This window comes from Diceros bicornis, chromosome 3, assembly GCF_020826845.1.
Source record: "Diceros bicornis minor isolate mBicDic1 chromosome 3, mDicBic1.mat.cur, whole genome shotgun sequence".
Classification (NCBI taxonomy): Eukaryota; Metazoa; Chordata; class Mammalia; order Perissodactyla; family Rhinocerotidae; genus Diceros; species Diceros bicornis.
The window spans coordinates 18,858,630-18,886,299 of record NC_080742.1 but is presented as its reverse complement, the minus strand read 5'-3'; positions in this window follow the sequence as shown (position 1 = coordinate 18,886,299).

The following is a 27,670-nucleotide window of genomic DNA, read 5'->3' as shown; positions in this document are numbered from 1 at the left end:
TATTAACTGTGGATAAGTTATTATTCTCTAAGTGGGAGTAAGTGACTTTGGTGAAACAATTCAGAATGGTAGAGGTGACACGAGAAAAGCCTGTAATCTTGAAGAATCTCAAATTTTGATAATTTATCTAATTTCAAGGACCAAATAGATGTTTATAATAATATTCAAACTTTATTTTTCTTTATTAAAATTACCTGCATTTAAATGAGAGATTGTAATACACTAATAGTACATAAATAATGGTTTTTCATAAAGCAAATTAAACTCAGACTCAGAAGTGATCTTTATATTATATCTGGGCTGTGAGGACATTCACTTACCACTTCTGGGTCTTACATTCTTTTCCACGTTATATAAGTTTTGACATCAAAACTTTGGAATAAAGAATACAAGTCATATAAATTTAACATTGAGCAAAAGCAAATGATCAAATTATGTAATAATATTTTTTATGAACAGTGTAAAGGATATAGCACACGGTTACTGCCTTCACTCTTTGGTTTCCATATTGCTAAGAAAATATTTTGAGACTTTTAAACTGAGTAACTCTATAGACCAGAGCTTTATACAAAGTCAGAACCAGCTGATTCATCAGAAAAATCTGTTAACCACGGATGAATATTTATTTTTAAATAAACTATTTTCTATGGATCTAAGCCATAAAATGATGCAGAATTGTGGCTCAGAAGGTAACTCCCTTCTAGTATAGTCTGGTATCCCGGATTCAGTAGAAATATTTTCTCTTCTTAGTGGTTTTTTGAAATTTTTCAGTTTTATTCTAATTTAAGGGATTAACAAATGTATGGAAGCATAAATTTTATATATATAATTTTGTCTTGACATAGACTTTTTATTATCTGAGAGAAATATCTGCATTTTCCCCTGTCATTAAACACACACACACACTATTTTTAATCATTTCATGGATTATCGATTTTACAATCCTACTACATTCCTCTTCAAGGTATGCTCAATATAAAAGTTAGAGAATATCAAGGTAATATTTCAGGATGAACAATAAACATCTTTAAATCATTGTAAGCTATGCATCAAGGTAATGATTAGTAATTTGTAAAGAAACTAAAGTATTCTACTTAATCATCTTGGCACCAAATGTGTGCGTGTGTGCGTGTGTGTATTAGATCCAGTAATTAACTAACCCCTGTAAGTCAGAGGAGAGCGTGCAAGGCATACCCTTTCCTCACAGTGGAGACTCTCACATCAAAGCCCACAGGACACTCTGAAGCCTCCTATGGGGTTATTCTAGACTCAAGAGGACATTCACTTCTGACGGTTTTTGGTACCTATAATTGCCTTCCTGAGAGGTAGAGGATTATTCTTAAGATTAGATATTGTTAGTAGACATAAAGTTTTCCAAAAATCTAGGTGGAGATTTAAACTGAAAAGTGTTCAGTTCTTCTCTGTATAGGAGAAAAGTTACACCTTAGTATTCTAGAATGATAAATATTGTTCTCTAATTTCTTAATATAAATTAATAATTTGAAGTTTGAGTTTTTTTATTCACATGTCACTTCTAAATCTCAAGAACACAAGCCAATCCCAAAGAGACAAGTTAACTCTATGGACAAAATGAAGATGTTAGAGCTATAAGGCTGGTCCAATCATTGACTCCAATGAATTAACTAGGGTTGTGCAACTCTTTGAGATCTCATTGAGAGTAGCAGGATTTGTCACCTGATATTCTTCTCACGTCCCTTAATCACTACTACAGTCTCTCTTTGAGGCAAGAAAAGTTTGAATCTCAGGCTTAAAAAAAATCTCTATAGAGAAGTAGGTTTCAGACATATTCTTTAAAATTTAACACATACATAAAAAGTATTCCAGCTTTTTTTAAAAGTAAAACTGGTTTGCATTCCTCATTTTATAAAAATATAACATAAAATTTATCACAAGAATAATTTAACCTGTATCAATCCCATAGAACATGTTTACTAGGGTTCAATTATCTAATCAGCTTCCTGAATACAGGCTGTGAGTACTGGCACTCAGTGACTGAGTGAACCAAACATTCTTGTCAATTCTCTTTGAATCATCTAACGCCAATCATATGACTCAGTGTTCTCAGTCATGCATTCAATCTGAAGGAGAGCCAAACATAGAGGCCTCTCTTAGATTAGACCAAATTGTTCTGTCCAGATTTAATTACAGTGGGACTATTCTACAGATGGATTTCAAATAATCCTAGGGTATCTAAAGAATTTGAAGATCTTGGAATACCCTTCTGCAGACAGCTTCTATTCTTCAACAATCTCATCATTTATTTATTTCCCTTTTCTCACTGAAATTCTCTCAGTGTGGGACTTTACTCACAAAACTAGCTTGATTGTCTTTTTACATTGTCTAATTAACAGTTATCACATCAAGCATGAATTTCACTTGTCCTATAAATGAAAAAGAAATACACTTATCCTTCAAATGGGAAAATCTTGTAAAAGCTAACAGATATTATGTCATAGTTTATTCAAATTAATTTTATTTCTTTTAACTTGCGCTGATATGACCCTATCCTCAAATTGCTTGCCATGTCTAGATTTCATTCTAATAAGCATCCTAACCAAAAATGTCATTATGATAGCAAAATTATTTCTCAAGAGAGTAGCTGTCATTTATTGATTGACATTTAATTATATGCCATTACTGTACCAGCCTTTTATGTACATTGTTTTATTTAACAGCTACAACAATCCTGTCAGTTCTATTAGCAAAGAAAAATTGAGTTTCCAAGAAGTTAAAAATCTTGGTCAAGACCATACAACTATTTTGTGGTTGAGCCAAGATTAGGTTACAGGCCAGTCTAGCTTGAATGGGTAAGATCTTTGTACAGTGACACATATCCCTCTTCCTGAGAAATAAAATTAAAGATTGGTTATTAAATATGGAAAATTTGACTTATTTGATAAACATAAGACTCTACTTTAAATCAAGCATCGTTTACTACAATTAATTTGATTTCAAATGTAGTTTGTTTCTACATGTTATACAAATCACAATCCTTTAGAAGTATATGTGTGTGTGTGTATTTATGGTAGACATGAAAACATGAACTGATGTGACTTTTTCTTCTATGATACCCTACGAATTTATAAGTCTGCTAGGTATCTTGTAGACAAACCCATACCCTTTCTCCTCCATAGCTATAGAATGGCCATGATAACTAAGGTATAAATAGAGGTTAATATTTGTGCCAACTTTTTATCTATCTTCAGAATCCTTGGGGATTTGATATTTAATTGTATGAGATTTGGGAGGGAAGCACAGCTCATACAAAGCAAAGACATAACATGCCAGTAACACATTTCACTGCATTTGCAATGAAAACAGCCAAATCTTAAAATGTGCACCCATTTAGGTGTGGTTTTTATGAAAATGCATCTCTAAGGCATTATTAGGCAGAGGTGATGTCAAAAGTCTCTTCTCGTGATTATCTCATTCTTTATGGTTTCAGTTTGTTGTTAGAAAATATTTTTCCGAAGAAAAAGAAATATGAGTTTGCTGTGCTAGGAAAAGACTGAGATCAGCTTAGAATGCATGAGTCAGACTGTAAATCTCACTAAGATGCACTTAATTGTGTCTTGATCTTTATAGCCAAATGGAATACTCTGTCCACTCGAGCTTTGGCCTGTCTCCACAAACTAAAATTGTAAGAATTAAAAGAAAAATTAAGAACTCTCAGATACATTTGTCAACATTTTATAAAGGCACTACTGCTTAACTAAATAGACTATCTTTCCTGAGGTTTTCTTTCATTGTTTTTTTGTTAGAGAACACACAAACACACACACACACATTCCTCCCCACACACACACCACATACACACACAAAAGAAAAAATAGCTCACAAGGTGTATCTTTCTAGAACTCTTTTACCACCAAATAAGGTTGGACAGGATTGAGGATTGGAATATAATTATTTTAATTAAATTTAGTGTTTTTTTGCAGATGGGTAATATTTTAAATAAATTTACTTAAACAGAAAATGCACACAATCTACGGAACTGTGGATTAATCCTCCTTTAAAAGACTAAGAGCAATTTTGAAAGTGGACAACAGTGAAGTTATCAAGGGACCTGATATTTTGCAAAGTTAAGTCTGTCAACTATAGATCCTTTAATGTAACATAAGAATAACATATTCCAAATCACACACACAAACAGCTCATATGTACATTTGGCAGTCATCTAAAGAATGTATTCATATTTCTATTCTAGGAATTAAACTACATGACTATAAATATAAAATTGGCATCTGTGTAAATTATTTCTAAACAGCAGTCTGGAAGAAAATATCACAGCTGTTGCTGTGTGATATTTGTCTATATGTATTTGTGTGAAAGTGTGTGTGGAGTGTGTAAGATAGAGGGTTTTAATATTTGTTATAAATTACCTAGAAATAATGTAAATGTTCAGAAAGAACACTGCACCAGGAATTGGAAACAGTTCCAGGTTCCAACCCTGCAGTTTCACGTACTTGGGCAGCCATTTCATCTCTCTGAGACTCCATTCTCCAGTGGAAATATGTTACATTTGAGATTCTTTTGTCTTCTAAAATCCCAACTATGTAAATTTTACACTCCGTGGCTCTTTTTTTTTTCCTTGTCATTTTTGAAGGCACTGTTGAATAGGGGGAAAAATGCAACAAGAACTTCTAGTAGGTATTAAAAAACAAAACAAAACAAAAAATCAAGAATAAACAAACAAATCAAATGACATTCACATCCTGCAGGATGGTTACAAAGTAATTTCAAATACATGTTCAACTAAAGTTAGATTATCACTTAAAAATGCCACCACTGTTCTAAAATAAAATTATTTATAAACTCCCTCAGTGACTCTCCTTAAGATCTATTTTGATTGAGTGGGAATCAATCATGAAAAATTAAGAGCAGAAGTTTTGGCCATTAGTGATAATAAATGAACAAAAAATTAACTATAGAAATACAGAATTCAGATATTTCATAGAGCAATGTGAGTTCAAATCAGTGTGCTTGTCAGAAAAGTGTGTATACTTTTCACTCTTGTTTGGTGATGTAATATTTTTTCTATATAACACCTTCTGCTGAGAATTTTCCATCAGGCTTGTTAATACTGCTCTGTTAACTGGTTCTGTGAGACGGAGTAGAAGGAGCACTGACCTGTGAATCAAGAAAGACTTGGTTGTAGTTTCAGTCAGCTCACCTAAATATAGTTACCCTCTGTCGCCTTGAATTTTCCTATCTGGATAAATAAACAAACTGGAGGAGTTAATCTCTAAGGTCTCTATCTATTAAAATTATGTAACTATGTTACCAGGAAGAATATGATATTTGAATTTATAAATATTATACACATATGATACATGTATACTCACCTATATGTTAAGACATAAATATCACACAAGTTTTTAAGTACTAAGTAGATTTTTCCCAAATTATAAAACTGTTTCACATTTGAAAAAGATCTTAAATCCTGTAATATTTGGAAGAGATAAACAATAAAAACAAGTTAGAAATACCCCTGAACATAGTCCTCTGATATCAAGAAATACCTTTCTAATGAACAAAAAGAATCCACTTTAGAATTAATTATTGCAAGAATTAATCATCATACTATTACAAATATTCCCATTTGTACCCAGACTATTGTCAAAAATTCAAGGAGTTATCAGATACCACATATCTGTTCACTGCTGAAAAATCCAATTCATTTAATTGATAGTTTAATTATAAAATTTATTCTGCAACAAAACCAAAAACTGGATACAAAGCCATGCTATTTTTAAACCAGGAAATCATACTGAGATCAATAAGTAAAATATTCAAATATAAAGAAAATATTAACAGAAGTATTTTGAAATTCTTAATTTTTTGCTAAAAGAAAACAAATATGACATGTATAAAATTTCAAACTTTCTAATAGCATGCATTATGGAAACATTTAAATATATGTGTATCATTCAACCAAAAGTATTTTTTAATAAACTTCTTGGTGCCAGCCCAGTGGCATAGCGGTTAAGTTCACACGTTCTGCTTCAGCGGTCCAGGGTCCACCGGTTCAGATCTTGGGTGTGGACCTACTCACCACTCATCAAGCCATGCTAAGGTGGCATCCCATACAGAAGAACTAGAAGGACCTACAACTATGTTGTATAGGTATACAGCATACAACTATGCATAGGTGTACAACTATGTACTGGGGCTTTAGGGAGAAAAAAGAAAAAGAGGAAGATTGGCAACAGATGTTAGCTCAGGGCCAATCTTCCTCAAAAAAAAAAAAATAAATAAATAAACTTCTTATATTAGAACCGTTTTAGACTTACAGAATAATCGTGAAAATACCACAGAGAGTTCCCATACATCTCACACCCAATTTCCTCTATTATTATTATCTTAGACTAGTATGGTACATTTGTCACAATTAATGAACCAACATTGACTCATCGTTATTAACTAAAGTCCATACTCTGTTCAGATTTCCTCATTTTTTCCCTGCTGTCCTTTTTTTGTTTCAGAATCCTATCCAGGATTCTACCTTACATCTAACAGTCATGTCTCCTTAGGCTCCTCTTGACTGTGACATTTTCTCAGACTTTCCTTGTTTTTGATGACCTTGAGAGTTTTGAAGATTACTGGTCAGATATTTTGAAGAATGTCTCTCAACTTGGATTTCTCTGATGTTTTCTCATGATTACATAGGAGTCATGTGTTTTGGGGAGGAAGACCACAGAGGCCAAGAACCATTTCATCACATCATAACACTGATGGGTACACAGTATCAGTATGACTTACCACTTATCACTTGTTGATCTTGATTACCTAGCTTGATGTAGTGTTGGCTGGTTTCCCCATGTGAAGTTACCTTTTTGTCTCACTTTCCATACTGTACTCTTTGGAAGAAAGTCTCTATATGCAGCCCAGACTTAAGAAGTAGGGAATTATGCTCCCCCTCCTTAAAAGGGGAGAATCTACGTAAGTTATTTGGAATTCTTTTGCCTGGGAGATTTATCTGTTCTCCCTTATTAATTATATGATTAATTAATTAATTAATTTACATCAGTATGGATTTATGAATATTTATTTTATACTTTGGGTTATTATCCAATACTACTTTACTTATTTTGTTGCTCAAATTTTTCCAGCTTTTGGGAAAATTTGAGCTCTTTTGGGTGCTCCTTGTATCCCTTTGATATACTTCATCATTGTGGGTTCTTAAATTTTTATGGTCACTTCCTTAGTTCCCGGCACTACAAGATGCTCCAGGCTCATCTTTTATATTTCCTGCCCCGGTCCCAGATTCAGTCATTTCTCCGAGGACTCCTGGTTCCTTTCATTGAAGAATGGTTTTAGAAACCAAGATCTAGTGCTAGGTGTTAATAGAGATTTAATATGCAATTTTAAATATTTTTTCAAATATTTTTAATCACAAAATTAAAAATAACGGTTTAGTTTCTATTCATAATCTGCATTTGTATAAATAATATTCTACAATTATTTAATAATTTTGGATCTCTATAACTTTCACATGCTCCCAATTTATCTAAAGCAAACTCCACGGGAGGCTGAAGAATATCAAAGACAGCTAACTGTTCAAGGGAGCTTCTTTAGTTACTCAAGGGCACACAGGGCACTTGAACATTCCCCAAGAGTGGTTATTTTAGACCACATTTCAGGGACATGTGCCTTCACATCACCAATCTTGGGAGGCTGCCTGTGGCCTCTGTGAACGCCGCAGCCTATCAACCTGAGTCAGAAAAAGGAAAACACTGACAATTCTGCAGAATCAAGTCTAATTATTACATCTATTCAAAATCTATGCTTCATTCTCTTATATAGTTCTTTTATAAAACTATTCAAATAAGCCAGAAAGTAGCACAATGGACTTGTTTAAAGTAAATCTGAGCCAAATTTAAACAAATATTCTCACAATATAATTAATGGAATGCAGAAACTTAAAAGAACTGTTTTGTGAAGTGTTTTACCACAATTATTACGGAATTAAGAGTTTTGCCATACACATTTGAATTCAACAAGTTAGTTTCTTGGCAAGTATTTCTTAATGGATTTCACAATAATTATGTGGAACTAGAAAGAGTGCTGGCTTGGAAACTGGGAGCCCAGGGTTTTGGTCTGGACCTCGGGGCATTTTCAAGCCTGGTGACCTTCAACCAGTCCCTGAACCTCTGGGACTTTAGTTTCCTCTATAAAGTGACAGAGTTGAGCTACATGATCTCAAAGTCCTCTTTCAACTCTTAAATGCTATGATACCATTTTCCAGAAAATTTGGTAGATGTTAAATATGTCATTTTATTAACAACATGGAAAGTCACAAAATCACTGTATATGTAGTATTTTTTCCTCTCTTGGTATAAGACTCTGACTATGTTTTTGATGTCTGACCATCAACCTACTGACTAAAGCATTTAGGCCTCCACCCTTTCCTTCACCACCACACATCTGGTACTTTCTTCATATAAGGAAATCCAGCATGTCTCTGAGCTCTTGGCACTGGTGGCAAGTTTGAATTCTGCAGCCCTTGCCCTGCATGGAACCATCCTTCACCCCCACGCCCTAGTCACCATAAAGGCCCAGCCCATTCTCTGCTCTTTGCATGTTCCTTTGCAGGCTGCCCTGCACCTACCTTTCTCTCTCCAGAATTTCCTTGTGTGAGTAATAAACCTTTCAAATTCTCTTGCTGTATGAAGAGACATCAGTCTCCACATGCGATCTATTAATTGGGAGGAGGCCCATTCTACCTCTGGGGAGAGATCACAGAACATTTGTTAATGAATATTATTTTATTTATGATACAAGAATAAATATATTAATCCACATTGTGTTCTCACATAATGGCCCTGTCTCAGCCACTTGAAATGAAACATAATTAAGTGCCTTTTCTACTTCAGAAAAAGAAGTAATTACTTTGTTGTTGCCCTCAAATCATAGTGTAACTTTGCTTTTGAGAATATTATTCTACTGTTCCCTCTGTTCCATTCATGTTTGTCCATGATCTTAGAGACCAATGAACAGGGTTTAATAAATAAATTTGTTGATGTTTTTATTCAAGGTAAGGGCACCAAAGCAAGCAAGAAGTTATGTCACGTTACACGGATATGATTTTTCTGATCCTAGAATGTTATTTCTTAGGGGCAGAAGAAGCATCACCATATAGTTAATTTTCATTTCCTTAAAACCAATAGAGAGTCATGCTAAATTTTTAGTAACTTTGGGAATTATCAGGACTTTGATAAATAAGATATAGTTTGTGTAATTAAAGTCTTTACACAACAATTTGTACCTCATGGTTCATGTGAAAATCTGATACCCAACTCTCCAGTCAGAACAAGAAAGTAAAAACAGTAGATGCTTTAAGGAACTTTTGATGAAATGCCACAAAGAAGAAGCAGAGTGAGATAACTTCAAGGCAGTGTAAAAAAAATCTATATACAGTACCCCAGACTGGAAAGCAAGGGTACACTAAAAATCAATAATGACTGATGATAACATGACATCATATGAGAGTATTCCTTCTAGCTCTTCATCTGTAAAAATATGGTGGAACCAAAGATTCATGTGAGCCTTAAAATGCTAAAATTTTATATATTTTATTCATTTTGTCATTTTATATAAGCATTGTTATAAAAATTAATTTATACTAGTAATTATAAATTGAGTATTTTAATGTATATGACTAGATCATGTTAATAGTTTTTTTTTTTTAATTCACTGCTATGATTACTTCATTATTCAGCCAAAGCACAACTGCTTTCTGGTGATAGCTTCCCAAATTGCAAATCTGAGGCCTAACAAGGGTAATCCATTTGAGTCTCATGAGTAATGGACTTAAATTAGTTTTTATTTTTCAGTCAAGTCTTCTTGTTTATACACATATAATCAGAGTTCAGAGTCTATTTTCTAATTTTTCTCTTTATCTCCTATTCTGTTTTCATTTATTCCTTTAGACTCTTATTTCATATAATTGTAGAACCTTACAGTTAGTCATTGCTTATAAACTCCAGCCTTTCCTTGCTGCTATATTACCTGATTTCTATTTCCTGAAAAGGAAAAACTCAGAATTTACTGTCTTTAAGCACTTCATAATGTTTACTCTCACATTTACTTTTACTTGTAATTTGATCTTTCCAAGGAATGGAAGAAGAAAAACTTGAGCAAAAGATACTTTATGTGCATTTGGGTTGCATCTACTGTGACCAATACTATGCAGAAGAAAAATGAGATTAATTAAATCTGTTGTTCTCTCCCTTGTGCTCAATTAAATCATTTCTTTCCTGTTTTTGATTTTTATGGCTTTTTTATTTTATTTTTTATTTTTATTTATTTTTTTAATTTTTGGTTTATTGCAGTAACATTGGTTTATAACATTGTATAAATTTCAGGTGTACATCATTATACTTCTATTTCTGCATAGATTACATCATGTTATCCACCCAAATACTAATTACAACCCATCACCACACACATGTGCCGAATTATCCCTTTCACCGTCCTCCCTCCCCCCTTTCCCTCTGGTAACCACCAATCTAATCTCTGTCTCTATGCGTTTGTTTATTGTTGTTATTATCCACTACTTAATGAAGGAAATCATACGGTATTTGAACTTACCCCTCTGACTTATTTCACTTTGCATAATACCCTCAATGTCGATCCATGTTGTCACAAATGGCTGGATTTCATCGTTTCTTATGGCTGAGTAGTATTGCATTGTGTATATATACCACATCTTCTTTATCCATTCGTCCCTTCATGGACTCTTTGGTTGCTTCCAAGTCTTGGCTATTGTGAATAACGCTGCAATGAACACAGGGGTGCATGTATCTTTATACACTGGTGTTTTCAAGTTCTTTGGATAAATACCCAGCAGTGGAATAGCTGGATCATATGGTAGTTCTATCCTTGATTTTTTGAGGAATCTCCATACTGTTTTTCATAGTGGCTGCACCAGTTTGCACTCCCACCAGCAGTGTATGAGAGTTCCCTTCTCTCCACATCCTCCCCAACACATGTTGTTTCCTGTCTTGTTAATTATAGCCATTCTGTCTGACAGGTCTGAGGTGATATCTCATTGTAGTTTTGATTTGCATTTTCCTGATAGTTAATGATTTTGAACATCTTTTCATGTGTCTGTTGGCCACCAGTATATCTTCTTTGGAGAAATGTCTGTTCAGGTCTTTTGCCCATTTTTTAATTGGGTTGGTAGTTTTTTTGTTGTTGAGATGCATGAGTTCTTTATATATTTTGGAGATTAACCCCTTATCAGATGTATGGTTTGCAAATATCTTTTCCCAATTGTTAGGCTGACTTTTCGTTTTGTTGATGGTTTCCTTTGCTGTGCAGAAGCTTTTTAGTTTGATGCAGTCCCATTTGTTTATTTTCTCTATTGTTTTTCTTGCCTGGTCAGACATGGTGCTTGAAAATATGTTGCTAAGACCGATGTCCAAGAGCAGATTGCCTATGTTTTCTTCTAGAAGTTTCATAGTTTCAGGTCTTACATTCAAGTCTTTAATCCACTTGGAGTTAATTTTTGTGTATGGTGTAAGGGTCTACTTTCATTTTTTTGCATGTGGCTATCCAGTTTTCCCAACACCATTTGTTGAAGAGACTTTCTTTTCTCCATTGTATGTTCTTGCCTCCTTTGTCAAAGATTAGCTGTCCATAGATGCGTGGGTTTATTTCTGGGCTTTCGATTCTATTCCATTGATCTGTGTGTCTGTTTTTGTGCCAGTACCATGCTGTTTTGGTTACTATAGCTTTTTAGTATATTTTGAAATCAGGGAGTGTGATACCTCCAGCTTTGTTCTTTTTTCTCAGGATTCCTTTAGCTATTTGGGGTCTTTTGTTGTTCCATATAAATTTTAGGATTCTTTGTTCTATTTCTGTGAAAAATGTTGTTGGAACTTTGATAGGGATTGCATTGAATCTATAGATGGCTTTAGGAAATATGGACATCTTAACTACGTTAATTCTTCCAATCCAAGAGCACGGAATATCTTTCCATTTCTTTGTGTCGTCTTCAATTTCTTTCAGCAATGTTTTATAGTTTTCGGTGTACAGATCTTTCACCTCTTTGATTAAGTTTATTCCTAGGTATTTTATTCTTTTTGTTGCAATTGTAAATGGGATTGTATTCTTAACTTCTCTTTCTGCTACTTCGTTGTTAGCGTAAAGAAATGCAACTGATTTTTGTACGTTGATTTTGTATCCTGCAACTTTACCATATTCGTTTATTACTTCTAAAAGTTTTCTGGTGGATTCTTTAGGGTTTTCTATATATAAAATCATGTCATCTGCAAATAGTGACAGTTTCACTTCTTCCTTTCCAATTTGGATCCTTTTTATTTCTTTTTCTTGCCTGATTGCTCTGGCTAGGACTTCCAGTACTATGTTAAATAGGAGTGGTGACAGTGGGCATCCTTGTCTGGTTCCTGTTCTTAGAGGGATAGCTTTCAGATTTTCACCATTGAGGATGATATTAGCTGTGGGTTTGTCATGGGTCTTTATTATGTTGAGGTACTTTCCTTCTATACCCATTTTATTCAGAGTTTTTATCATAAATGAATGCTGTATCTTGTCAAATGCTTTCTCTGCATCTATTGGAGATGATCATGTGCTTTTTATTCTTCGTTTTATTAATGTGGTGTACCATGTTGATTGATTTGCGAATGTTAAACCATCCCTGCATCCCTGGAATAAATCCCACTTGATCATGGTGTATAATCTTTTTAACGTATTGTTGTATGCGATTTGCTAGTATTTTGTTGAGGATTTTTGCATCGATGTTCATCAGTGATATTGGCCTGTAATTTTCTTTTTTTGTATTGTCCTTGTCTGGTTTTGGCATCAAGGTAATGTCGGCGTCGTAGAATGAGTGAGGGAGCTTCCCCCCCTCCTCAGTTTTTTGGAAGAGTTTGAGAGTGATAGGTATTAAGACTTCTTTGAATGTTTGGTAGAATTCACGAGGGAAGCCATCTGGTCCTGGACTTTTATTTTTGGGGAGGTTTTTGATTACTGTCTCGATCTCCTTACTGGTGATTGGTCTATTCAAATTCTCTACTTCTTCTTGATCCAGTTTTGCAAGGTTGTATGATTCTAAGAATTTATCCATTTCTTCCAGATTGTCGAATTGGTTGGCATATAGCTTTTAATAGTATTCTCTTATAATCTTTTGTATTTCTGAGGTGTCTGTTGTAATTTCTCCTCTTTCATTTCTGATTTTACTTATTTGTGCCTTCTCTCTTTTTTTCTTGGTGAGTCTAGCTAAAGGTTTGCCAATTCTGTTGATCTTTTCAAAGAACCAGCTCTTGGTTTTATTAATTTTTTCTATTTTTTTTTTTGGTATCTATTTCATTTATTTCTGCTTTGATTTTTATGATTTCCCTTCTTCTACTGATTTTGGGCTTTGTTTGTTCTTCTTTTTCCAGTTCCTTAGGTGCATTGTTAGATTGTTTATTTGAGATTTTTCTTGTTTGTTGAGATAGGCCTGTATTGCTATAAACTTCCCTCTTAGAACTGCTTTTGCTGTATCCCATAAATTCTGGCATGTCATATTTTCATTTTCATTTGTCTCCAGGTATTTTTTGATTTCTCCTTTGATTTCTTTGTTCACCCAGTCGTTATTCAGTAGCATTTTGTTTAATCTCCACGTATTTGTGGCTTTTCTGATTTTCTTCCTATAGTTGATTTCTAGTTTCATACTGTTGTGGTCAGAAAAGATGCTTGCTATGATTTCAATCTTCTTAAATTTATGGAGACTTGTTTTGTGGCCTAATATGTGATCAATCCTGGAGAATTTTCCATGTGCATTTGAAAAGAATGTGTATTCTTCGGTTTTTGGATGGAATGCTCTGTATATATCTACTAGGTCCATCTGTTCTAGTGTGTCATTTAAGGCCAATGTTTCCTTATTGATCTTCTGTTTGGATGATCTATCCGTTGGTGCAAGTGGAGTGTTAAAGTCCCCTACTATTATTGTGTTACTGTCTATTTCTCTTTTTATGTCTGTTAATAATTGCTTTATATATTTAGGTGCACCTACATTGGGTGCGTGAATATTTACAAGTGTTATATCCTCTTGTTGGATTGTTCCCTTCATCATTATGTAATGCTCTTCTTTGTCTCTTTTTACAGTTTTTGTTTTAAAGTGTATTTTGTCTGATACGACTACTGCTACCCCAGCATTCTTTTCATTGCCATTTGCATGGAGTATCTTTTTCCATCCCTTCACTTTCAGTTTGTGAATGTCTTTAGGTCTGAAGTGTGTCTCTTGTATGCAGCATACATATGGGTCTTGTTTTTTTATCCAATCAGCCACCCTATGCCTTTTAATTGGAGCATTTAGTCCATTGACGTTTAAAGTAGCTATTGATAAATATGTACTTACTGCCATTTTTTAACTTTTTTTTCAGTGTTTTAGTAGTGATTCTCTGTTCCTTTCTTCTTCTATACAGAATTGATGGTCTCTTTAGTTTGACCTCTCTCTGAAAGCTCTACTCTTTAACTCCCCTCCTTCCTCATTTTATGTTTTTCATATCATATCTAACCTCTTTTTTGTGCATTTGTATCCATTACCCTCTTATCATGGAAATAGATAATTTTTCGTATTTGTGGTCTTCTGTTTTCCCCTTAAATCAGTCCCTTTAACATTTCTTGTAGCACTGGTTTCTAGGTGACAAACTCCTTTTATTTTTGCTTGTCTGGGAAATTTTTGATCTCTCCTTCCATTTTGAATGATAACCTTGCTGGGTAGAGTATTCTTGGCTGTAAGTTTTTTCCTTTCAGCACTTTAAATATATCATGCCATTCTCTTCTAGCCTATAAGGTTTCTGCTGAGAAGTCAGCTGATAGACTTATGGGGTTTTCTTTGTATGTAACTTGACATTCTCTTGCGGCTTTTAGGATTCTCTCTTTATCTTTATTTCTGGACATTTTGATTATGATGTGTCTTGGTGTGGGCCTCTTTGGGTTTATCTTGTTTGGGGCTCTCTCTGCTTCCTGTACCTGGATGTCTGCTTCCTTCCTTATGTTAGGGAAGTTTTCATCTATTATTTCTTGAAATAGATTCTCTGCCCCTTTGTCTCGCTCTTCTCCTTCTGGGACACCTATAACACGTTTGTTAGTGCGCTTGATGTTGTCCCAGTGGTCCCTTAGACTGTCCTCACTCTTTTTAATTCTTTTCTCTTGTACCTGTTCAGTTTGGGTAATTTCTTCCAGTCTTTCGTCCAGCTCACAGATCCGTTCTTCTGTATCCTCTACTCTGCTTTTGAGTCCCTCTAGTGAATTTTTCATTTCCAGTATTGTATTCTTCATTTCTGATTGGTTCTTTTTTATATCTTCCATTTCTTTGTTGACATTCTCACTGAGTTCATCTATTCTTCTCCCCAGATCAGTGAGCATACTTAACACTCTTTGTTTGAACCGTCGGGTAGGTTGCTCATTTCTGTTTCACTTAGTTCCTTTTCTGGGGTTTTGTCCTGTTCCCTTACTTGGAATGTATTCCTTTGCCTCCTCATTTTGCCTCTTTACCTGTGCTTGTGTCTATGTATTAGGTAGGTCAGCTACGTCTCCTGCACTTGGATAGGTGACCTTATGTAAGTGATGGCTTAGGAGGCCTGCAGAGTCCTTAGGTTTGGCACTCTGACCGTGGGGTGTCTTACATTGTACCCTAATTCCCCATGGCTTGGTTCCAAAATTATCCGAAATGTTTAAAAGCACATTTTAGTACTAACTATACATTTTTTTATGGGAATACATAAATGATCTTTTCCCTATAGGTTTATAAGCTAAAAGAGACACAAGCAACAGAAGCAAGGGAATGAGACACAACTGGATGTACCTATTTGGAGGTGGAGTAGGTACAGTGTAAAGAGCAGATTATATTGCATTAGTATCTTTTGACATAAGTTTTAAAATACTGTTTTCAATAAATGCCCTAGCATTATTTAGTAAATTTTTAAAGGATTTTTTTTTAATTTAGAAAAAAGTAGAGGCAGAGCTTATTTGCAACATGAAGCTATTGAAAAAGGAAGGGAAAAAATCAAAAGGAATACAACATTACATTAAAAAGAGAAACATAAGTCTTTCCCTGTCAATAGAAATAGGTAAATGTGCTGTGCCTCCCCCTCTTGGACGTGTCTCAGGCCAAATAGTCTTGCATCAATAAACGGTAATTAAAGATTGTGCTAAAATGGTTTATTTTGTTTTAGTGTTGCATAAGAATCATCTTAGTTAGGCCTGAGCAAATATTAAACAAAGCTCCTGGAGCTTGGACCAGCCATTGGAGTCATCTGGTTGGAATTCAGAGAAAATAAAAAACAAACTAGTAAAAAAAGCTCTGTGTTTAAAATCTAGGGTTCTTTCCTGTGATATTAAATGTTCTTAAAATAATTTTAATTATTTTTGGATATATCCTTATCTTTAGCTTCCTAAAGAAAAATATATTCCACTAGACTTACATGAAATTTATGTTTCATAAGTGCATGAAGGTCAATAAATTCAATGTCTCTAGATTTAGTAGAACTCATAGAGTCTGAGTATATGATGATAACTAGAAAACAATATAATTTCTGCAAAATATCCAGTGTTGTAAAGTACTATAAAACGAAGACATTTTCAGTAAAAGTTGATCATAGATTTTTTCCAATTAGGAAGGATTCCATTATATTATCTTGTCTCAAGGATGAGCCCTAGAAATTTTAGTCAGGATCTTCAGATAATTTAGTGTAGCAAATTTAAACTGGAGCAGAAGACACATTTTTCAAATCAAAGTCAGTATTGTTCATAAATACACACTAATTTATGTTTATTAGAGGAATTTTGAATAAATGATTAACAAATTATACATTATAGCATGTCATCAGTAAATTGGGCATGCATCACGAATTTATTTCTGCAAAGTGGTAGTCCACTCGTTCGATTTATTGATACTATCCTGTAGTTCTTTCTTTACTATGAGGACAATCATTTCCTCTCAACCTAACACCCCTTCTTGGAGAACTTGACCCATGCATAGTCTGGAATCAGTAAGACTGTATACCATACAAATTTGGCATCAACTCCTTCCATCAGCAACTCCATTTCGTCTGTATACTGATGGTTAGTTTATGGTAAACTGACTATCACTAAGCCACCTAAACAGATTTTCTGGCCTAAGTATTTGAATATGAGACAAAAAACTTAAGTTAGTTTGCTAAGAGGAAAATAAACAGAGAACAGGCATGAAGAAAATTTTGAGATCAGAGAGAACATGAAGCCTAGGCGAGAAAGTGAGTGAGAAAAAAAACTGCTCCATGATATTCCAAACTCCATTAGAGTAAGCTGTGCTTTCAATAATTCTGTTTTATTACATTCTTTGTATACTTTTAAAATGAAATCACTTTTCTAGATCTTCACTAAATGAGTTTTTATTCCCTGTACCAAAACTAAGGCTAAAATACCAAGATAAGCTTCATAGTAAAAGCATACTGTTTGGCTATTGTGAGGCCTATTTGTATACTGACTGCCTGTAGTTTGCTGTGAGTTATGCAATCAATAGAAAATAGAAACCGACCTTTATTTTGGCTGTTTGAAAATGTTTAAAACTTTTTATCTGTTTGATTAGAAAAATGTAAGGAATTGTAAATCTGATTTAATGAGGAATTTTTATCAAGAACTTTTTGGGAAATAAAATTAAAGAGCAAAAATTGGAATATAGATCAATCCATAAAATAATTTATATATATTTTTAAATATAAATTTATATACCTTTATATTTATATAAATATTTATAATACCTTTATATATGTTTATATATAATTTTTTCTAATAACATCTAATAACAGTATATATTAACAATTCACTATAATTTGAGTGGTTCTATCCAGATGCTCATGCTCTCAGTGCCACCCACCTTCCATAGACCTCAATTCTGCCATCAGAGGGTGACTGAAGCAGGGACTCTCAGAGCTCCTCATTCTCCTGGAAAGCTCCCACCAATACCCAGAGCTTTATAAAAATAATTATTTCCTCTCCGTTCATCTGTTCTGTAAATGTTCTTGATGATTTCAATATATTTGGAAATGATGCTTCTAATCTTGTTGTATCATTGTCTGATCTCCTCCCCGCCAATGATGTCATACCAACCCTTCTCAGGTATTTACTTGAATGATCATAAAATAGATTTTGCTAAAGATTATCTTGTATCTTCCAGAACCTACAGATTTTTCAGTTTCTCCCCCCTGTTTTGTCCTTAAGCCTTCCAGACATGGCTCAGGTTCCACAGTCCATTTTTCTAACAACATCCTCATATGCCTCCTCAACTCATTTGACAAACTCTTCCTTCATACCATCACATTGACTTTAAAGTCATGATTCCCTAACATCAATTTTGCTCTTATTGCTATGAGCAATCCAACTAAATTTCCTTAGTCAATTCACTCTCTGATTCTGTGATTTAATTTCACAGCTTCTCATTCCCTCTCAAACAGATGTTCATCCTTCCCCACTTCTTGCTCTCAGCCCATGAATTGGCTTCACAAGCAATCAGAAGAGAATTGCTACACACTTCCCATCACCTTCCTATTACTTCGATGATTCTTAAAAACCATGTAAAGACAAGCTCTCCAGTTACCACTCCTTTTCTGACTCCCTAAAGATATCAGTCTTGCAGGTGTCTCTTCTCTCCTGAAATGTCAGTTTTCTTTATACTGGATCATTCCCATAAGCCAACAAAGATGATGTAATATTTTCCTTCTTAAATTTAAAAACAAAAAGTGGCCCCCAAAATGTTGCACATGAAATAGCCTGAGGTCACTTTAATACTATATTTCCAAAGAGAAGGTTGAACTGAATTCTTCAAATAATAAAAAATAAGTTCCAGGAAAATAAAGATTAGCAGTTTGTGAAAATTATTCATAACCCATCTCATCCCATGAACACGTTTAACATTTCATTCATATACAAGTAAAATTTTTATAGAAACTAGCAGAGAATGATTTAAAAATCAGCATTTTGTAGAAATATAAGGATACATGAAATTTAAGTACAGATATGATGTGAAAAATTTACTGGTCATAAAAGGAAAGCATCACATTGTATACCAATGCCTCTCTTTTTACCTATGCTGAACTAAGATTAATGTAGTTTATTTTATTTTTATTTAGAACTTTATTTATGTACACTTAGAGTGATCATGATTTTGGTCCAGTCCACCTACAATCTTGGTAAAGCAGTTTTTATTCCTTTAGAGCTGATCACTAGTGTAAGTAGTATATTTTTATATGTCTCTATTAGTTTTGACAGATTAAATTCTTTGATAATTGATTATAAAAATAAAGAGATAAAATGGATATGGAACACAATTCAGATTCTAGAATCTGAATCCAGAATTAATACTTTGAATTGCTTTCTTGCTTTGGTCTTTCTCTTACTTATTTACCATATTATTTTTCTGTGTCAAATGTAATTAAGAGGGATGATATATATGCTTGGAAATTACATAGCTGGGATCTTGTTAGGAAACTAATCAGAGAATTTGATTTGTCCAAATTCCCTCCAAGGATATTTGAGCTTTAAATAAAGAATGTAGAATTCTACTCCATTCACATTTTCAAAGGTATTTAACAGCTAAATCAAAAATTTAATATAATTTTATATTTTAATGAAATTTTCAATATTGGGTGCTGAGTACATATAAAGAACACAAATAAGGGTTTGTAAAAAGCCTCTAAATGGACTTCTGGTTTCTGGTTCCACATGTAAGGAGCTTGGAAGTCACCATTCTGTCCTAACAACAAGTAAAAAGCTGAACAGACTATAAAATCAACAACTTTTCTTGGATTCCTAAAAGAGTTGAGGACACCGGACAAACCACTGCCCCAAGGTTGGAGAGACAGACAGGCAAATACATGGCATCATGGCTCACCTGAGCAGATTCATAAGTGAAAACTGCTTTGACAAACAGTGCAGGGGTAGGAAAACCTCAATTGCAATTGACAAGCTGCTGGAGGCTCAGTGTGCACAAGTCCAAGTTAAACATTCCAAGGGGGCCCAGTCATAGGGGAGCCCTCACACTTTTGTGGGATTTACCTCCATGAGCTTGACCAGATTCTCACTGTAAATAAGAAAAATCCCCTTCTGCTTCCAGCAGGAGGAGGGAAAAAGGAACCATTTTGAACTATACCAGAGCGCTCTGTTCTTCTTAAAAAGTCCTGCCCTCAGGATGAACAAGTTAACCAGAGCCTAACCAGCTGTAGTATTATAAAAGCCTGACTGACCTGGAAAATACCCAACTCTAGTCAGCTCTAGCCTTCCACGTGGGAAAAGGTAAATACCCACTGTAGCCAATTCCAGCCATCCTGTCTCAAATAAGATTCGAGAAAAAAACTGAGGAACCCTGTGAAAGTCACAGTCCAGAGGCACTGGCTCACTAAAAGACTGAGCCCTAATCACAGGACTGTAGATTGCTTCCCCTCCCCCTACACTTAACCACCACATTATTAAAGGCTATTTACAGCAGTTCTTTTTACCCAGTACAGCATGTCTGGCTATCAAGAAAAAATCACAAGGTGTAGTAAAAGGCAAAAAGCACATTTTGAAGAGACAGAGCAAGCATCATAACCAGACATGTCAGAGATGTTGGCATTATCAGACCGGGCATTTAAAACAATTATGATTAATATGCTAAAGGCTCTGATGGATAAAGTAGATAGCATGCAAGAACAGATGGGCAATGTAAGCAGAGAGATGGAAATCCTAAGAAAGAACCAAACAGAAATGCTAGAGATCAAAAATACTGTAACATAAATGAAGCATGCCTTTGATGGGCTTATTAGTACACAGGAAATGACTGAGAAAAGAATCTCTGAGCTTGAAGATATATTAACCTAAATCTCCAAAACAGAAAAGCAAAGAGATCAAAAACAGAGAAAAACAGAACAGAATATCCAAGGACTGTGGGGCAACCACAAAAAGTGCAACATGTATAATGGGAATACCAGAATGAGAAAAGGAGAAAGAAACATAAGAAATATTTGAAAGAATAAGGACTGAGAATTTCCCCCAAATTAATATCAGACACCAAACCACAGACCCAGGAATCTCAGAGAACACCAAGCAAGACAAATGCCAAAAAAATAAATAAAAAAAAGAAAAACTCCACCTAGACATATCATTTTCAAACCACCGAAAATCAATGAGAAAGAAAAAATCCTGAAAGAAGCCAGAGGAAAAAAGCAGCTTACCTATGGAGGAAAAAAGATAAGAATTACATCCAACTTCTCCTGAGAAACCATGCAAGCAAGAAGACAGTGGAGTGAGTGTTGAGAGAAAAAAAAAAACCCCAACCTAGAATTCTGGACCTGGAGACATTATCCTTCAAATGCGAAGGAGAAACAAAGACTTTCTCAGACAGACAAAACTTGAAGGAATTGTTGCCAATAGGCTTGCCTTGCAAGAAATGTTAGAAGTTCTTTAGAACATGACCAGCACCATAGAAGCACACCTCATGCACCCTCCAGTCACCTCCCCTTCCCTCAGTGTAACCACAATGGGTCTTGACTTCCAACTGAATAGATTGATTTTGCCTGGTTTTGAACTTTGTATGCATGGAATTACACAGTGTGTTCAGTGTGTGATAATCCGTTGAGCAATACACTTAAGATTTATGTACTTTTTAGTTTAGTTAATAATATTGTACCAAAGTTAACTTCTTGGTTTGGTATTTATCCAAAGGAGTTCAAAATGTATGTCCACACAAACATCTGTACATGGATGTTTATGGCAGCTTTGTTCATCATTGCCAAAATTTGAAAGTAACCAAGATGCCCTTCAGTAGGTGAATGGATAAAAAAAATGTGGGTACATCAGGACAATGAATACTATCAGCATTAAAAAGAAATGAGTTTTCAAGCCATGAAAAGGTGTGGAGGGAACTTAAGTACATATTACTAAGTGAAAGAAGCCAATCTGGAAAGGCTACATACTGAACAATTCCAACTATATGGCATTCTGGAAAAGCCAAAACTAGGGAGACAGTAAAGTGATCAATAGTTGCCAGGGTTTAGGGAGAAGGGATGAGTAGAAAGATACAGAGGATCTTAGGACAGTGTATAATATTACAACGATGGATCCAAGTCATTATGTATTTGTCCAAACCCATAGAATGTACAACACCAAGAACCCAATGTAAATATGGGCTTTGGATGATTAAGATATGTCAATATAGGTTCATCAATTGTAACAAACTTACCACTCTGGTGGTGAGTGATGTTGATAATGGGGAAGGCTATGCATGTGCAGAGGTAGTGGATGCATGGGAAACATCTGTACTTCTTCTCAAGCTTGCTGTGAACCCAAAACTGCTCTAAAAAAATAAAGTCTTTTATATATATATATATATAAAATATATAAAAATATATAATATAATATAATATATAATGATGTAACAAAAAATATTTTTTATTGAGGTAACATTGGTTTATAACATTATAGAAATTTCAGGTGTACATCATTATATTTTGATTTCTGTGTAGATTACATTATGCTCACCACCCAAAGACTAATTATCATTCATTACCGTACACATATGCCCTGTCACCCCTTTTGCCCTTTTCCCACCCCCTTCCCCTCTGGTAACCACCAATCGAATTTCTGTATCTATGTGTTAGTTTGTTGTTGTTCTTGTTGTTATCTTCCACTTATGAGTGAGATCATACGGTATTTGACTTTCTCCATCTGACTTATTTTACTTAGCATAATATCCTTAAGGTCCATCCATATTGTCACAAATGGCAAGATTTCATAAAACTTCTAGAAGAAAACATAGGCAGTATACTCTTTGGTATTGGTCTTAGCAGCATTTTTTTGAATACCATGTCTCACCAGGCAAGGGAAACAAAAGCAAAAATAAACAAATGGGACTACATCAAACTAAAAAGCTTCTGCACAGCAAAGGAAACCATCAACAAAAAGAAACACAACTTAACAATTGGGAAAAGATATTTTTAAACCATTCTTTTTTAAACAAAAAGAAACACAACTTAACAATTGGGAAAAGATATTTTTAAACCATTTGATAAGGGGTTAATATCCAAAACATATTAAAAACTCATACATCTCAACAACAAAGAAACAAACAACCCAATTAAAAAATGGGCAAAAGATCTGAACAGACATTTTTCCAAAGAAGATATACAGATGGCCAACAGGCACATGAAAAGATCTTCAATATCACTAATTATTAGGGAAACGCAAACCAAAACTACAATGAGATATCACCTCATGCCCATCAGTGGCTATAATTAACAAGACAAGAAATAAGTGTTGGAGAGCATGTGGAGAAAAGGGAACCCTCATACACTGCTAGTGGGAATTTAAACTGGTGCAGCCACTATGGAAAACAGTACGGAGATTCATCAAAAAATTAAGAATAGAATTACCATATGATCCAGCTATTCCACAGCTGGGTATTTATCCAAGAAACAAAAAAGTATGAATGCGTTATGATATATGCACCCCAATGTTCATTGCAGCATTATTCACAATAGCCAAGACTTAGAAACAACCTAAATGCCCATTAAGGGATGAATGGATAAAGAAGATGTGGTATATATACACAATGGAATACTACTCAGCTATAAATAAAGTCTTTTTCTGAAAAAAAGAATGCAGGCAATTCTCCTCATTCATTTACAGGAAATATCAGTTGTAACTTTGGCTTCAATATTCTGTTAGTGACTAGAACGTGTCAAAACATGCAACACGGTGCCACTTTCTTTGATGTATAGATTATTAGTAAAAGTAAAAAGAAATCTGTTTTTGAAATATCAATTTAGATGTTCGTATAATCATTCTAACACAATATATACATTATTTAGAATAAAAGGTTGTCACTTTGAACAATGTAAATTCTTTTCCTCATGAGAAATTTAAAAAAATCATTTTCCTTGACATCTTGTCATTGTAAGTATCCACAATAGAATCTACCACAGTGCACAGCTTAGCATATCAGGAAGCAAAAAGTTTCCAAGTAAAACTAAATATTAAAATTCAAAAACCTTGAATATACAAAGCCTAACATGAACAGCTAGAAGAGATAGTTGATGTTTATAAGCATTTAAACAAATAATTAGTTATTAAACTCCTAAATTAAAACTTTAAATCTCTTTCTGAAGGATTACCTCAGATTGACTCTTTAATATTTAACATAGCATTTTTTTAAAGCTTGAACCCTATCCTAGAAAGACAAAAGGATTTACCAGTCAGAGAACAATGAAAACATTCAAAAAGTGGAGCCGTGGGAAATTACAATGTTTTAAGTTATTTCAGCTCTTTTTCATCGTCACTTTGTATTGGCTTTGTAATCATATACACAAAAAATTACTACTTAAAGATGAAATTTACCTTTTTAAAAATCAAACCCATGCAGGGGTTTTATATAAACAAAATATATCCATTATGTAAATAATCATGTTTATGTTTATAATAATCTAATAAATTATTATTATTATTTTTGTGTGTGTGAGGAAGAGTAGCCCTGAGCTAACATTCATGCTAATCCTCCTCTTTTTTTTTGCTGAGGAAGACCGGCTCCGAGCTAACATCTATTGACAATCTTCCTCTTTTTTTTTCCCCCAAAGCCCCAGTAGATAGTTGTATGTCATAGTTGCACATCCTTCTAGTTGCTGTATGTGGGACGTGGCCTCAGCATGGCGGAGAAGCGGTGGGTCCGTGGGCGCCCGGCATCCGAACTCGGGCCACCAGTAGCAGAGCGTGCGCACTTAACAGCTAAGCCACGGGGCGGCCCCTAATCTAATAAATTATTATATGACATTATTATAAAACAAAGTTTACACTTAAAAATATCTGAACATATTTAAAGCACTGTTATGATTTTCTAATGGAAGGGCTCCTTAGAATCAGAGTATTAAAGACATAAACTTGACTGTCTATGTTAACTAAATAAGTTAAGTATCCACTGATAGTAAGAAATCTGTCCCTACTTGGGCTAGTGATTTAACTCCTTCTAATAGATTAGATGTAACATAACCTATGTAATTTCTTTTCAAGCATTTTTATTATGAATTGGCTGGTGGCTTGAAAAGATAATTGAAAAGGCATATTTTGATAAAATTTCAGCATCTGTTTCATCTGGATTTCCTTTGAAGACATGAGAATTTTTAACCTGAGAACAATATATTTATAAAAATTATTTATAGTTCTCATTTAAGTTTATCTTACATAGGCATAGTTTTAAATAAAACATTTTCCAAATTATCTCTTTAAATATGCATTTAATATTAAATAGTTGAAAATATTTTGGAATGTTAAAAATTATAGTACCACTTTACCACACAGATTTCATTCACTTCATTTTACAATTCATAAGTATTATTAATGATAATACAACTACTTAACTTTTCAACCTATAATTTAAAGCTTTCCTGTATCTGCATTAAGAGTACTACTAAACCAATACTTGCACTTAACTAGTCTCTCTACTTCTAAGTCCATCCTATCCAATTCTTCCCATAGTCCAAGTCCTTTCAAGAATCCAATCCATTAAAGAATACCGTGATGTATTTTTCTGATCAACTACTGGCTCCCTAACGTCTATAAACTTAAGTTTAATCTTAGTTGGTTATTCCATGTTCCAAAACCTGTCTAATTCAATCAAATTGCAGAAGGAAAACAGATTTGCTGTTACCTAAAAACATTGGTTTCACATCTTTAATTTCCGCTCTTACCACTTCCCCGTTTTGTGTTCCTCTATTATCTTAACCATATCCATTCTTGAAAAAACTCAGTCCCTTGCTTTTACATGAAGCACCTCCTCTTTACCACAATATGCAGTTTTCTCTTCTGAATTCTCAGGAAAAATATGAAGATCTTCGAATATGCATTATTATTTTGTTATTTGTTTTTAAATTTTCCCGTCTATGCCAATCCAATTTAAAAAGCATTGAGATCAGATAACATGTCTTATATCTCTTCACATCTGCATTATCAAGCACACATTAGGATTTCATTAAGGTTAAATAATTGTTTATTAGTAATTAATTATCCAATTCATCTGTATTTTGATCAATCTATAATACACAGTATTCCAGTGTGATTTGATGTCTAACATCGTTAATGGTATATTCCTCTAAAGAGTTTAATTTGCTGAAGAGAAAAGTATTTTATAATAAAATACAACTCCACCATTGGGGCCCTTTAGCTTGTGATGCTATAAAACTCTTAGTTACTACAAGATAGAGACAATTATTTGTACCAATCATTCATTACAACTGGGAACAATAAACAGATTTTAATTATAAGAATGATGAATGACTTCAACAATTGTCAAAGTTAGAAATTGTCAAAGTTACTAAAAGTGAACTAGATCTAAATGCATCCCATATGTCTGATTCTAACACCAAATGGAAAGAATTCTAAAAAAAAAAAAAAGTTTTACAGATGGCTTCATGCTATAGTACTATTACTTCTTGAGAGTCTACTGAGATAATGAAAAATATTTTGGCATGGATTATAGGATGAGCCCATTATATTATACAAAACCTATATCAGAGAAGATATTGAATTTCTTGTTGGTTATAAGTAGCCATAACAAATAGATCTGTCTAGAGAAATACCCTTAAAAATTAAAATTATCAATTCAATCATTAATCTACAGGTAACTCAATTACGAATCTAAAAAAAATGGCATCATTCACATGCAAAGCAGGATAAAGCAGCACTGGGACAAAATTCACTTTTAATTTCCCAAGCAGTCATTTCTAATACTGAAGGGCTTGATATATGAACTCTCTTTCCTCTGCCAGTTTTGCTTCTATGTCTTTGACATGGGTTTTATTTCATAATTTTTGATCTTGCCAAAACCACAAAAAATTCAGGTAGTCCTAAACATAACATCTAGTAATTTGAGATTTGTGTTTTTGGGGGATATTTTTTGGCTTGAAAGAGCTTTATTTTTTAAAGGAAAGTATGGTGAATGCAAATCATTTTTTAAACTATTCCATTTGCTTTTGGGAGAGACTATAACTTTGGGATGAGACTTAGGTTTTTTTTTTATTGAAGTATAATTGATATACAATTATGATACAATTGACATACCCTATTATTTTCAAGCATACATCACAGTGATTTGATATTTATATACATTATGAAATGATCACCACCATAAGTCTAGTTACATCTGTCACCATACAAAGTTATTACAGTATTATTGACTATATTCCCTATGCTGTATATTACATCCAATGACTTATTTATTTTATAACTGTAAGTTTTTTCCTCTTCATCTCCTTCTATTTCACCCACCCCTGCAACCCCTCCCTCCTCTGGAAACCACCAGTTTGTTTCCTATGAGTCTGTTTCCATTTTTGTTTTGTTTATTCATTTTTTTGTATGTTTTTTAGATTCCACATATAAGTGAAACTATGCAGTAGTTGTCCTTCTCTGTCTGACTTATTTCACTTAGCATAATACCCTCTAGGTGCATCTGTGTTTTCGCAAATGACAAGATTTCATTCCTTTTTTATGGCTGAATAATATTTCATTGTGTGTGTGTGTACACCACATTTTCTTTATCCATTCATCCATCGATGGACACTTAGGTGTTTACATATCTTGCCTATTGTAAATAATGCTGCAACGAACATAGGGATGCATATACCTCTTCGAATTA